Source organism: Bubalus kerabau, chromosome 13 (genome assembly GCF_029407905.1).
Source record: "Bubalus kerabau isolate K-KA32 ecotype Philippines breed swamp buffalo chromosome 13, PCC_UOA_SB_1v2, whole genome shotgun sequence".
Taxonomy (NCBI): Eukaryota; Metazoa; Chordata; class Mammalia; order Artiodactyla; family Bovidae; genus Bubalus; species Bubalus kerabau.
Genome location: NC_073636.1, coordinates 42695982 through 42710722, shown reverse-complemented (window position 1 = coordinate 42710722; position 14741 = coordinate 42695982). Strand labels below are relative to the sequence as shown.

Genomic DNA, 14741 nt, shown 5'->3' with positions numbered 1-14741 from the left:
AATAACCCCTATAGTTCAGCTCCCATGACCCTGGTTCTCTGTTATTGTTGCTGCTTCATTTCTAACCTATGGACTCACAATTCTTTAAACAGGTCTTTTTATTTTGCACACAAATAAGGAAAAGGAGAAAATAAGACACATAAAGGCAAAAGGTCGGATCCAAATCAGCGTTGCCACTGATTTCTGCATAAATTTGGAGAAGTTGTTAGACCTGTGAGGACATGAAACTTCTGTTTTTCTCACCTGTCCCTTTTATCTCTGGAGAATGATGGAATTGAACAAAATTCCCAAGACCAAGAATTCAATCACATAATAATGAATGCACCCACATAATGTGCAAAATTGCTGCTATTAATCTTTGCCCCAGTTTCTGACTATGGGCCTAAGATAGCATCACATTCTAGAAGATACTTTTGAGAAACAATGTGACTTGTGACTCACACATAATTGATGAGATGTGGCAGGAGTTACTCCTGAGGCTATATCAGAAGAGTCCACATCAATTAGTTGCTAGTAATTAGAACCTTAGAGCTCCAATTAATATGAGTCTTTTTTTATTGTGGTAAAAATACAACATAAAATTTACCATCTGGACTATTTTCAAGTGTACAGTTCAGTAGTGCTAAGGGTATTCTCATTGTTGTCAAACAGATCTCTAGAACTTCTTAAATTTTTTTTTTTTTTTAGGATCGAACGTCCTCAGTTCCAAACCTCCCCAGTTCCCTACCTAAGTTCTCTCTCCACTTCATCCTTTATTTGCATTTTCACAGTAATTCCAAGAAGGAAGTGGGGAAGCATCTTCTTCATTTTACAGCTGTGAAAGCAGGGGTAGAGTCAGGTGGCCTCACCTGCACCCCCTGGGCTTCCGGGTCATCTGGTACCCACCCCAACTTGTGCCCAGAGACGGGTTCTCCTGAGTACAAGAAGCAGCCAAGCAACCCTTGCCACAGTTGTGCCTTTGTTTTACTGATGCATAATTGACATATAGCATTATGTCACTTTCAAGTGAGTGGCATATGACCAATTGTATATATTGTGAAATGATCGCAATAGGTCCAACTGACATCCATCACAGGCATACTTACAATGTTTTTCTTGTGATGAGAACTTTTAAGATCTACTCTCTTAGCAAGTTTCAAATATACAATGCAGTACTGTTAACCACGGTCACCATGCTGTACAGCACATCCCATGACATTCATCTTATAATGGGAATTTGTAAATTTTGACCCTCTTCACCCATTTTCTCCACTCCTCCACCACTGCTCGCCTATGAGTTTGGAGTTTGTTCATTTGTTTTTTTTTTTTTTCAGATTCCACGTACAAGTGAGATCCTATGGTATTTATCTTTCTCTGTCTTATTTCACTTAGCACAGTACCCTCAAGTTCCACCCAAGTTGCTGCAGGTGGCAGGATTTCCTTCTTTTTATAGCTAAATAATATTTCATTGTATATATGTGTGTATATATTTATAGCTATATATGTGTATATAGCTATGTATATATCACATCTTCTTTATCCGTCCATCAATTGCTTCCATATCTTGGCTATGGTAGATAATGCTGTAGTGAATACAGAGGTGCATATATCTTTTTGAGCCACTGTGTTCATTTTCTTTGGATAAACCCAGAAGTGAAATTGCTGGATTGTATGGTAGTTCTATTTTTATGTTTTTAGGAATCTCCATTCTGTTTTCCATAGCAACTGTACCAATTTACATTTCCACCATCAGTGCACCAGTTCCCTTTTCTTCAACAACTGATTTGTTGTCTTTTTGTTAAAAGCCCTTCTGATAGGTGTGAGGTGATGCCTCATCAGTCAGTCAGTTCAGTCCTCAGTCATGTCCAACTCTTTGTGACCCCATGGACTGCAGCACGCCAGGCCTCGCTGTCTATCACCAACTCCCGGAGCTTACTCAAACTCATGTCCATTGAGTCAGTGATGCCATCCAACCATCTCATCCTTTGTTGTCCCCTTCTCCTCCCACCTTCAAACTTTCCCAGCATCAGGGTCTTTTCAAATGAGTCAGTTCTTCCCATCAGGTGGCCAAAGTATTGGAGTTTCAGCTTCAGCATCAGTCCCTCCAATGAATATTCAGGACCAATTTCCTTTAGGATGGACTGGTTGGATCTCCTTGCAGTCCAAGAGACTCTCAAGTCTCCTCCAACACCACAGTTCAAAAGCATCAATTCTTCTGCACTCAGCTTTCTTTATAGTCCAACTCTCACATCCATACATGACTACTGGAAAAACCATAGCTTTGACTATATTGACCTTTGTTGGCAAAGTAATGTCTCTTCTTTTTAATATGCTGTCTAGGTTGGTCATAGCTTTTCTTTCAAGGAACAAGTGTCTTTTAAATTCATGGCTGCAGTCACCACCTGCTGTGATTTTGGAGCCCCTAAAAATAAACTCTGCCACTGTTTCTACTGTTTCCCCATCTATTTGCCGTGAAGCAATGGGACTGGATGACATGTTCTTAGCTTTCTGAATGTTGAGCTTTAAGACAACTTTTTCACTCTCCTCTTTCATGTTCATCAAGAGGCTCTTTAGTTCTTCACTTTCTGCCATAAGGGTGGTGTCATCTGCATATCTGAAGTTCTTGATATTTCTCCTGGCAATCTTGGTTCCAGCTTGTGCTTCATCCAGCCCAGCATTTCTCATGATGTACTCTGCATATAAGTTAAATAAGCAGGGTGACAATATACAGCCTTGACGTACTCCTTTTCCTATTTGGAATCAGTCTGTTGTTCTATGTGCAGTTCTAACTGTTGCTTCCTGACCCACATACAGATTTCTTAAGAGCTGGGTCAGGTGGTCTGTATTCCCATCTCTTTTAGAATTTTCCACAGTTTGTGTATTCCACACAGTCAAAGGCTTTTGCATAGTCAATAAAGCAAAGAAGTTTTTCTGGAACTCTCTTGCTTTCTCAATGATCCAGCAGATGTTGGCAATTTGATCTCTGGTTCCTCTGCCTTTTCTAAATTCAGCTTGAACATCTGGAAGGTTCACGTACTCTTGAAGCCTGGCTTGGAGAATTTTGAGCATTACTTTACTAGCATGTGAGATGAGTACAATTGTGCAGTAGTTTGAGCATTCTTTGGGATTGGAATGAAAACTGACCTTTTCCAGTCCTGTGGCCACTGCTGAGTTTTCCAAATTCGCTGGTATATTGAGTGCAGCACTTTTACAGCATCATCTTTTAGGATTTGAAATAACTCAACTGGAATTCCAGCACCTCCACTAGCTTTGTTTGCAGTGATGCTTTCTAAGGCCCACTTGACTTCACATTCCAGGATGTCTGGCTCTAGGTGAGTGATCACACCATCGTGATTATCTGGGTCGTGAAGATCTTCTTTCTATAGTTCTTCTGTGTATTCTTGCCACTTCTTCTTAATATCCTCTGCTTCTGTTAGGTCCATACAATTTCTGTCCTTTATTGAGCCCATCTTTGCATGACATGTTCCCTTGGTATCTCTGATTTTCTTGAAGAGATCTCTAGTCTTTCCCATTCTGTTGTTTTCCTCTATTTCTTTGCACTGATCATGAAGAAAGGCTTTCTTATCTCTCCTTGCTATTCTTTGGAACTCTGCATTCAAATGGGTATATTCTTTCTTTTCTCTTTTGCTTTTCACTTCTCTTCTTTTCACAGCTATTTGTAAGGCCTCTTCAGACAGCCATTTTGCTTTTTTGCATTTCTGTTTCTTGGTGATGGTCTTGGTCACTGCCTCCTGTACAATGTCACAAACCTCTGTCCATAGTTCTTCAGGCACTCTGTCTATCAGATCTAATCCCTTGAATCTATTTGTCACTTCCACTGTATAATCGTAAGGGATTTGATTTAGGTCATACCTCAATGGTCTAGTGGTTTTCCCTACTTTCTTCAATTTAAGTCTGCATTTGGCAATAAGGAATTCATGATCTGAGCCACAGTCAGCTCCTGGTGTTGTTTTTGCTGACTGTATAGAGCTTCTCCATCTTTGGCTGCAAAGAGTATAATCAATCTGATTTCAGTATTGACCATCTGGTGATGTCCATGTGTAGAGTCTTCTCTTTTGTTGTTGGAAGAGGGTGTTTTCTATGACCAGTGCATTCTCTTGGTAAAACTCTATTAGCTTTTGCATTTCTCTGATGACTGGTGAGTAGAGCACCTTTTCAGGTACTTGCTGACCATTTGCAGGTCTTCTTTGGAAAAATCTTTACTCAGATTCTCTGCCCATTTTTAATAAGGTCATTAGTATTATTATTTGCTATTGAATTGTAGAATATTTATTTATTTTGGATATGGACCCATTATCGATACATAATTTGCAAATATTTTCCCCAATCAGTAGGTCAGTTGCCTTTTCATTGTCAATGAATGGTTTGCTTTGCTGTGCGGAGATTTTTAACTTTGGTGGAGTTCCACTTGCTTATTTTTGCTTTTGTTGCCTTTGCTTTTGGTGTGAAATCCAAAAAACCATCACTAAGAGCGATGTCATGGAGCTTAGCCCCTACATTTTCTTCTAGGAGTTTTATGGTTTCAGGTCTTACATTCAAATCTTCAACCCATCCTGAGTTACTTTTTGTGTGTGGTGTAAAATAGTGGTCCAGTTTCATTTTTTGCATGTGACTATTTAATTTTCCCAACACCATTCATTGAAAAGACTGTCTTTTCCCCATTGCATTTTCTTGTCTCCTCTGTCATACACTGATTGACCATATACACATGTGTTTATTTCTGGGCTCTCTCTTCTGTCCCATCGATCTATGCGTCTGTTTTTATGTCAATAAATACTGTTTTGATTACTATAGCTTTGTAGTATAGTTTGAAATTAAGATGTGTGATGTTTCCAGGACAGTTCAGCTGCTCAGAGTATGAGGAGGGTACAAACAGTGGGCTCCTGCCAGGCTCACCTGTCCTGGCCCAGAGGACCTGGTTAGGGAATCTAAGGAGGTCAAGGTGGGGAAGGAGGATTCAGAGGAAAGAGAGGTGTAGATCAGGACTGTGCTCCCAAGGTGTCCTCTAAGGCTGAGCTCAACTCCAGCGGAGTCTATGGCCCTCTGATCTGTGCCCCCGGGAAACAACTGAGCTCAGCTTGGTTTTATTCTCCAAGAAAGGGACCAAATTGGTCTTAAGGAGAAAGGGAAGCAACAAGCAGAGTCCTATCTCACTGAAATGCATTGTTGAAACATCTGAAGATCTGAATACAAATTCTAGGAAGACCAGCCTTTCTGGGCAGCATCTAAGGACATTTCTAACTTCTGGGAAAAGCCTTGTGCCAGAGCAGAAAGCAGGTCTCACCGGGTGACCTCCCGCTCTGTTTTATGTCTTTAGACATTCTCTGTGTCCTCTGGAGCCTGCAGCAATAGAGGAAGCAGTTTACCCTCTGACTGTCATATGTTGTACAGGACACACCTGTTCTCTTGGACGTCTGTGGGCACACATCCCCTGGCCGGTCCACAGCTGGCCTTCCCCTCACCCCTGATCACTATCTGCTCACCTGCATGGACACTCTCCTCCCAGGAAACCACCATCCAGCACAGAGGGACAGATGACCCAGTGATGTTTGTCCCACTTGGCTTTTATCACAAAATGGAATTGTCTGTGTCTGTCAGTCCAAGATGACACAGGACAGGCAACTGTCCTGAGCTTCACACTAAGCGCAGCACCAAGAAACCTGAGTGTGGGGGTGGGCAATCGTGACCTTGAGACAAACAGCAAAGGAACAGATCCCTGAAGGGTCCATGCACTGGGCCCTTCCTCTGGCAACTGGAGGGCCAGAGAGCTGGCGGGGAACCCCCTGGGATTCACCCCACCAAGTGCGAGAAGGGGGATCTGGATAAATCCGTGTGATACACACACTTCCCATGGTCACCCTCTCTTCCTGGCCTGGGAGGGAGAAGCAACACGGGGCAAACAGGAGAAGCTTCTGTGGGTTTCCCTGAAGAAGCCCCGAAGAAGCTGCTGTGCTGTGAAAGCTTCCGTCTGGCCCTTCAGACGTGCGCTGATGCTTCTTCTCCAAGTGTGTGAACTCAATTTACTTCACTAGGCAACTGGGCCATGGGGCCCCCTTAGTGCAACCAGTCCACCATAGCTCAGGTGGGCACAGCAGCTCCACCAGAGAAAAGACAGAAAGCAGGGCTGCCAACCAGGGAGGGGAAGCCAACGGCTGAGTTCCTGCAGTGGTTCCAGACCCTGCCCCCAGGGAGCCTCTGTCAGGGGAAGTGGAGGAGGGGCCCTTCCGGGGGCTCTTGGCCTCCTTGGGCCCCGCCCCCCTCCTCCCTCCACCCCCACCCCCAGCCCTCATTTCCACTGAAGGGCTGCCAGTTCCCCTGCGTCTTGAATCCATTGCAGCCAGGAGGGCAGGGCTGTGGGACTCACTGTCCTGGCCTGTGGGTGGATCAGGGTTCACAGTCCAGAAGGCCCCGGGCACCTTGATCACTGCTCTCCTCTCAAGCTCAGCCCCACCTGGAGTAGCCTTATGTCAGGCCCACACTGCCCTCAGCCCCCACACGTGTCCACAGGCTCCCGGGCCCTCAGCCTGAAGATGGAGAGACATCCACAGGTCTGGCTGGGTTCATGTTCCCTAGAGGTCACACACTTTCTCCTGGGGACCAGCTGGACAAGCCAGGAGCATGGATTCTGAGGCGGGGTTGCTGTAAGAGCAGAGACCATTCTACAGCTGGTGCTCCCATTCTACAGATGGAGCAGGGACCCTCGAGCCTGGGGGAGGGAGATGTGTCCTGGGAAGGTCCTGGGGACAGATCAGTGGTGCCTCCTGAACAGCAGAGAAGGGATGACCACAGCTCCAGTGAAGGGACAGCTGTTTGCCCCCTTCCCCTCCTCCCCCAGCCACCCCCTGCCAACGGTGTTCCAACGCCCGAGTAGAACAGAAGAGCTGACGGCAGACGGGGCAGGTGCACTCCCAGTGGGCAGCATTCTCCAGTCCACAGTGTGATGGGGCTGCACTTCTAGAGTGGATTAGGCGATGACTATCTGAAAGTGACTGGACATCCGGGCAGGAGCCCAGGAACCTGGGGCAGCTGGAGCGCTGTGTGGGCAGCTCTAGAGGGGCCATAGCTCTGGAGCCCACCCTCACCAAGGTCACTGGGAAGCCCTTTGCTCACACATCTGGGAGGTTGGCTTCCACTGTCTTGCTGTCTGTCCACAGAGCAGCTGGCAGAGGCACAGCAGCTCTGGGCGGGATGAGTTCAGGGCTCCCCTGAGCTGCACCCACCAAAGAGCTTCTAAGTCGAGGGCCAAAGAGGGGAATAGGAAGGGGGGACAGTGGTGTGTCCAAAGCGTCCACACTCCTGGTGGATGGACCGTGGGGGCTGGGGACTTGAACACATGAAAACCTCTCTACTTTGGACCGGGATCAAATACCTGTGGGCAGTGGGCACAACCAAGTGGTCACAGCTGCACTGGAGCCACTCACCTTGGGGGGTGGGTTTGTCCTTCACACAAGCAGAGACAATGAGAATCCGGGCAGGAACTCATGTCTACCACCCAAGAACCTGAAGTATGTGTTCTTCCCAGAAAGGGACTTGGAAAGTCACTGCTGGAGTCCAGCAACGGAGAAGGAAAGTGCATTAGTCGGCCACAGCCCATTTTCCTCCGTGGCTTCAGAACAGATGTGATGGCCTCAAATAAACTCAGTGGCCCTGTTCACAGCTAAGGACCCTGTACCCTGAACACTCAAATCAACAATCCTGCCAAGAACACTGGGGTCAAAGGGGAATGACAGGGTCTGGAACACGGTCACATTGGTGGTCCTCGTGTTCTGAGCCGCTGGGCAGGTGTGTTGTGCTGAGTGCAGGGGATGTTAGGGCTGATTCCAGCAAGAGCCCTGAGATCTCATTCTGAGCAAAGGGGGCAAGGAAGAGGGTGCCCATGTGTCAGGTGGGACCTTCCATCCACAGCCAACAGAATATCAAGGGTGAAAGGCAGAGAATGGACTTAGAACAAAAGAGATGACTTTCCTTTAGTTAAATGTTTAACAGGAATCCCTCTTAGTGATGGCATTGGGGGTATGGCCCTGCACCGAGACCTGAGCCGGGCATGCTGTGTCTCTGGGTTCAGTGTAGAAAAGAAAAGCTGTGGGCAGTGAGCATGCTAATTCATCTGCTTGGAGCCTGCGTTTTGCAGCTGCTTGCAGGGAGGACATGAGGGGAGAGGAAGAGAGTGGGAGAGAGAAGATGGGACGGGATTGTTTGCAGGCCAGGGGTCTTGGAAGGCCTTTCCAGGCTGGGCTAGGAGGGGTGGGCTTGCCCAGTGCGGGGTCCTCTCCACTGTGCGCACGCTGGGCACAGTCTGGAGCAGACGCCTGGCTCTTGAGTCTACCAATGGCTGAGCCGTGGGCACGGGCCAGCCCCTGTGCTCAGATGGTGTCTCAGACCCAAAGCACATTGTTGACCCACCTCAGCTCACCTTTGCTGCTGACCTGCAGGACACAGCAGCCTTACCCGAACTGATACTGAAATGTTCCCTCTAAAGGAAACCCAACGGAAAGAGCCGGGGCCGAAATTTCAGATACTAAGACTGGCTGCTGCTGCTGCTAAGTTGCTTCAATCGTGTCCGACTCTGTGCGACCCCAGAGACGGCAGCCCACCAGGCTCCCCTGTCCCTGGCTACAGAAATGCAAAGACTTTACCTTTACTATTTCATCTTTAAAAAATTTCTGCCCCACTCTTTTTTGGGGAACATTTATTTTGGCTACATCACTTGCCACGTGGGATGTTAGTTTCCTAACCAGGGATTGAACCCATGCCCCTGGCACTGGGAGCACAGAATCTTAACCGCTGGAGCACTAGGCAAGTCCCTTTGAATATTTTATTTAAAGGCAACTTGAGACATTGCCAACAAGAGAAGAACAGGTAGCAATCTTTGGTGGCATGACTTGGACATCTGTGTGGCCCTTCCGATTTTAAAGGGAGCTTCTGCTCTGCTCTGCTAAGTCACTTCAGTCGTGTCTGACTCTGTGTGACCCCGTAGACGGCAGCCCACCAGGCTCCCCCATCCCTGGGATTCTCCAGGCAAGAACACTGGAGTGGATTGCCATTTCCTTCTCCAATGCATGAAAGTGAAAAGTGAAAGTGAAGTTGCTCAGTCGTGTCCGACTTCGCGACCCCATGGACTGCAGCCTACCAGGCTCCTCCGTTGATGGGATTCTCCAGGCAAGAGCTCTGGAGTGGGCTGCCATTGCCTTCTCCAAAGGGAGCTTAAGCCCAGCCATCAGTGCTGGGTTTCCCAGCCCTGTATGTGTGTATGCTAAGTCACCTCAGTCATGTCTGACTCTGAGACCCTAGACTGTAGCCCTCCAGGCTCTTCTGTTCAAGGGATTCTCTAGGCAAGAACACTGGAGTGGGTTGCCATGGCCTCTTCCAGGGGATCTTCCCAACCCAGGGATCAAACCCGTATCACTTACGTCTTTTGCATTAGCAGGTGGGGTCTTTAACACTAGCGTCACCTGGGAAGCCTTTCCCAGCTCTGACCTAGGACTTAATCACACTGGAATCCTCAAAAGCAAACCCTTTTATTTCAAACACTGCAGAGTTGAGAGCCCATGACACCAAGGTGAGAAGGCCAGGATCATGAGGGTCACATAAAAACCACATGTTGTACCAGGGCAGAAAGGTTAAGTTTATGTCATATGTTTGTTTCTCTGCTTTCCTGAGCAGGGCTGAAGCCTCAACGTATTTGAGGTAAGGTATTTTTCTTTCAGGAGTATCTTTGATTTAAAACTGAGGCAATGGAATAAAACCTTTGTGGCTCTAATTGTCTGAAATGTTTGTTTGCTTTTTGGTTTTGTTTTGGGCACTGATGTCTCCCAACAAAAAAAATTAAGGAAGGAATGGAAGGCAGGTTTGAAAAGTGATTACTCAATCAGGTCAAACGTTTGAGAAGTAATATGTTTTAAAAATGTGACTTTAAGCTAAGCAGGCCCTTGATGAAAGACTCAGATTGCAATCAGTTAACACCCACGTTCTCTCCCTCAGAGTCACAGCTCCAGAATGTCACTGTAGCATTGTTAGGACCAATGTTTAAAAATGACTGTGATGAACACAAGATGCGGTTGGGAGCTAAAAACTCAAAATGTTTTACACTGAACGCTGACTTGACCCCCAAGAGCAAAACTCCCACCTCTCTGGGATAATGTCAATTGAACTCGGTGGTATGTTCTTTTTAAGCAAGCCAATGTGTGGAGTTGTCCCCTGGGCTGGTCTTTCAGAAGCAGCTTTTCTGTTTATTATTTTCTATGCACACATATTGTTTCCTGGTTGTGTTAATCTTAGTTCTAATGGTTTTCTTGGGTCCCAAGGCTTGTTTTTGTTTTCCTTTAGTATTTGATTTTATTCATTTCATGCAACTTAACAGGTTATCTGTCATAACATGGTGGAAGATGACTTGGACTTTTGACTGAAACATTTGTAACTAAATCATCGAGTATGATAAGCAATGTTTGTGGTTGGTTGATGATCTGCTTTAAAATGTTTCATCCTAGAGAACAAGTTTCACTTTTCTAAGGTAACTTTTCTAAGTTGATGTGAGTCTAAACACAGTTGTTTTAGAGGTATCTTTCATGAGCCTTTCCCACGTGCGTCCTCTGAACCCACACAGCAGCAATGTTGACAGAGCTCAGGAGGTTCTTACTTGAGGACATGTCCCTGTGGATCAGTGGCCCCCTCCCAAACATCATCCTGCCTCCTGCCAACAAGAATTTGGAGGGCGCCGGAGCATGGACAGGCTGGGGCTCACACTATGTCCTGAGATCCACAGGGATGAGAACTTCACCCAGAGAGACACCCTAACACTCTAACTGAAGTGCTCCTAAACCAGAGTCGTTCCCATTTAAAAAATGGTAGCAGCCTTTAATATTTTGTTCTCAAAACCCTGGGAAGAACACGGAGGGAGAGAAACAGAATCTCAGGAAAGTTAAGTGAGCTCAGCTCAGTCAATGGGCAAACAGCAGAGGCTGTCTGGGCACAGAAATTCCAGAAGGTGTCCTGGGGCAGACCACACCTCCTCGCCGCTTTCTCCCCCTCCTCCTTCCCCTTCCTCCTCCTCCCTCCTTCCTCCTCCCTCCCAGACTAAGTCCTCAGGGTCTCTGACCTGAACTAAGCCAGGCTGAGGGCACTGAACTATAGTCCAGCCTGAAAGAGTTACAGCTGTTCCTGTTTAAAACATAAGCTCTCTGAAAAAAATGTGAAATGTCCTAATATCTTGCACAGAGAATGTAGAAAAATCACATTTGTTTAAACCACTGGGAACTAGCTGTGTTATTCCAATTCTGGTGACATGAGCAGGAACCGGGTCGATGTTTGGAATATTTAATATTTGAATACCTTTCATGTTTTATTTTTATTTTTGACGTGTTGGCACAAGGCCTCCAGCTCTGTGATGCTGGGTCAAAGCTGTGGCCCCAATGTCGCCCCCGATTAGCCTTTTCCCTCCAAACAGCCTCATGTGACTTCCCACCGAAAGACCAGGCGTTTCTGCTTCTCATTAGCCCGAGGCTGTGTTGATGTTGACAAACCAACACACCATCCTTCAATCTTCTCACCTTTGCCTGCCCAGTCCGGGGATGTTGCTGTGACTACAGGTCACAGCGTTTCAACCAGCCCATTTGGCTGTGAGGATCCCCATTGTGCGTGGGTCCCGAAAAGGCCAATGCGAGGCGCTGGGGGCAGAGGTTTTGTCTGCTGGGGGCAGAGGAATAAAGGTGCAGGTCTAGGGGCTGGTTATTCACATCACAGCAGGTTGGCTGAGGATCCGGTTCAAGAGCACACCTTATCAAGGTGTCCGAAAGCCCACCCAGTCCTCCAAGCGCATTGGCAATTTTTAGGGGCAGCTTTTCTATAAAGCCAGGTGCAGAGGCATGGGGAGTGGGAAGGGTGTGCAGGTGTGGGAGCTCTCTCCCACGGTCTCTGGAGGCTGGCCCCAGGAGGCCCTCTCCAGCCCACAGACCCCACACTCAGAACCCATCAGAGCAAGTAGTTTCCAGATGTGGCCAGGTGACAAGCACATGCTCTCTAATTGAGAGATGAAATGTCAGCACTCTCACGAACCTCAGAATAGCACCAACTAGTGTCTCTCATAGAAAACTTACGTAAGAAAATAGCTTTTTATTCTATTACAATAGTAATAACTCCTGAGAAAATATGCATTAGAGCTAATGAGGAGCTGAGGCCAAGTCAGTGCAGCGCTTTTAATGTGGGAGAAACTCCTTAATGATTCAAGTTTTTTTTTTTTTTTTTACCAAAATGTATTCTTTTGCTTATCCTGGTTTAACTGGGATCTGTTTACCCCTTGCACGGCCACTGGCACGAGCCAAATGCAATTGTTCCACATATCTCTTTTCTCGGCATCTGAATTTTTCTCTCTCCTCCTTCAGTTCCCCTCTTTGGGCCTCCAGGAGGTTAGCAGGTTTCTTTTCTACCCCAAAATGGACATGGGGACATCTTTGTTTCTATTTTAACATCACCTATTTCTCATAGAATCATTCGAAGAAGTTGTTTCTGCCCCAGTTAAGTGAAAATGAAGTGAAACGTCATCGGCTGGAGATTCATGGGGCCGTGTTTTGCGGTGAAGGGAGCCGAGAATGGATTTCCAAACCCTTCCTCAGACATGGCCTCCAACTCGCAGGAGAGTGGTAAACAGGAGGGAAGGCAACAGGGTTGGAGGAGGGGCACTGACATTCTCCATCGTAAGAAACTTCAGATAGAGATTTCCCCAGTTTTTTCTGTATTTGATAAGGCCTTCTTGATGACCGGGATTCCATTTCCATGCAGTAGTTGGGGGCAGGGTGGGAGAGGGCAGCAGATGAGTGATAAACTAACCTCTGCTGGGAGCAGAAGGACCCCGGGGTGTTGCAGAGAGAGGGAGGGAGAGAGGTGAGGACTCGTCCTCAAACGGCTCACAGGCCAGCACCTGTGGTCTGATCTCCAGAAAGACATTCCACACCACCGCCAGGCACAGAGCATGCAATAATTCATCCCAAACCTGCTCCAGCCACTTCCTGTCCTAGCCAGAATGGACATCAGACCACCGCCCGGCTGGCTTTGCACTCTGGTTGCCCGGAGCATTTAGCGAGTCAAAGCCCCTCAAAAGACCACATCCCAGCACCAAGTCTGACTGCCCGGCGATCTCTCCTCAGCAAGGAAAAGTTGGCCGGCTCCCGGTTTTGTTACCGGAGGCTCACCCCACGGGCTGCAGGTCTGCGCAGCGCAGCAGCCGCTCCCTTTGGGCTCTGACCAAACACACTGGCCAGCAGGAGGGGGGTCAACAAGATCCACAGACCCGGGGGCTCACCCCACAGCCTGAGCCTGATTCTAACTAAAGCACGGAGCCACCTACTCCCGGCCCCTAAATCGGCCAAACCCTCGGCCAGTGTCTGCCGCACCGAACCTGAACCCAGGACGCGGCCGAGAAGGCGCAGACAGGAGTCCGGCCAGGAGCCTGGCGGGCGCCAGAGCATCTGACGCCGCAGAAGGGCTGTGCGCACCTGAAGTCTGGGTGACAGGCGCCTAAGGCTCTGCGTGCACGGGGACCACCCCAGGAAACGAAGGCAACCAGAGGACCCCTTCCTCTAGTCCTTCAGAAAAGCCGAGCGACCCCACTGGCAGCCTTCCCAAAGCAGGACTCGAAGCGCCCACTTCACTGGAACCGCCGCAAACGCATCGCCATCAAAGCCCCTTCCCTAGGAAAAGTGCCCAGTTTTCCCTGTAACCCAAATCCCTCGCTCCTCACCTCCGAGAGCGCGCACGAAAAGACAGAAATCGCACCAAGAAAAATTGTGACCACAACTTGAACCCCCAAACGCATCCACTCTCTGCCCTCTCCGCGCGGTTGCTGGCAGCTCCCGGGGCTGCGGGCGGTAGCGGCCGCGAGGGGCTCCCGGGTCCCGGGCCCCAGCGCGCTCTCACCCTTGCCTTCCCTTTTCCCTCCGCTTGGTGAAGCGAAGCCCGCTTCCCTTCCCGGTCCCACATGAACCTCGGTCCCCACCTCCGCCGCGGCCCCGCTCACCAGCCCCCGTCTGTCTCCTGTGAGTCACTCGAAGGGGTCTCCCGGACCCGCAGAGCCAATGCCTGCCGCGCGCCTCCACCGCCCGGGCAGCCCTGCTCCACCGCGCTCCCGGGTCTCGATCTCAGCAGCTCCCTCCGACTTTGCACAGCGGCCCCTCGGCGCCGCCCGGGTGCCTGGGGTGGCGAGGCGCCAGGCTGCAGCCCGGGCTGCCGGCGCCCAGCCCCTTCTTTCTCATCTTCTTCGCTTGCTCCGATTCTCCCAGGCGCCTGGCGACCCCGCGCCTCCCCGGTCCCACCGCCCGGACTCACCCCGGCGCCACGCCGCCGCCGGTCTGCGCGCTCCGAGGCGGAGCCAGGACTCCCTCCCGCGCGGGGGCCGCCTCCCCGCCTCCCGCCCGCGGCCCCTGCCCCACTGCCGCGGACCCCTCCGCTGCCCGCGCGGCCGGGGCGGTCGGGACTTACCTCCTGGACAAGGTGACCCGCTAGTGCGCTCGGCGGCGGCCCGCGCGTCTCCGGAGACAGCGAGCGAACGCGCGGGGCGCCGGGGATCCTGCGCCCGCCTCTGCTTCCCGCTCCCTCCCCCGCCGCCCGGCCCTCCCCTCCGTCCCCTCCGTGCAGCTCTGCTCTGCGCTTGCCGCCCGCGCCCCCGGCTGCCCCGCGCGTCCTGGAGCGCCGGGACGCGGGGCAGCGGCGGCGGCCCGGGCGGCTTGAGCTAGCGAGCGGCGGCGGCGGGG

At 49.6% G+C, this 14741-nt stretch overlaps 1 protein-coding gene across 2 annotated transcripts in view; it reads right to left on the bottom strand.

Moving 5' to 3' along the window:
• SYNDIG1 (synapse differentiation inducing 1) overlaps positions 1 to 14350 on the bottom strand; it is a 104201-nt gene extending 89851 nt beyond the window's left edge. For both annotated transcript variants that reach the window (XM_055544126.1, XM_055544128.1), the window contains exon 1: positions 14317 to 14350. The gene's annotated coding sequence lies outside the window, so the exon portion shown is untranslated. The remainder of the gene's footprint in view (positions 1 to 14316) is intronic.
• Positions 14351 to 14741: the final 391 nt, after the last annotated feature.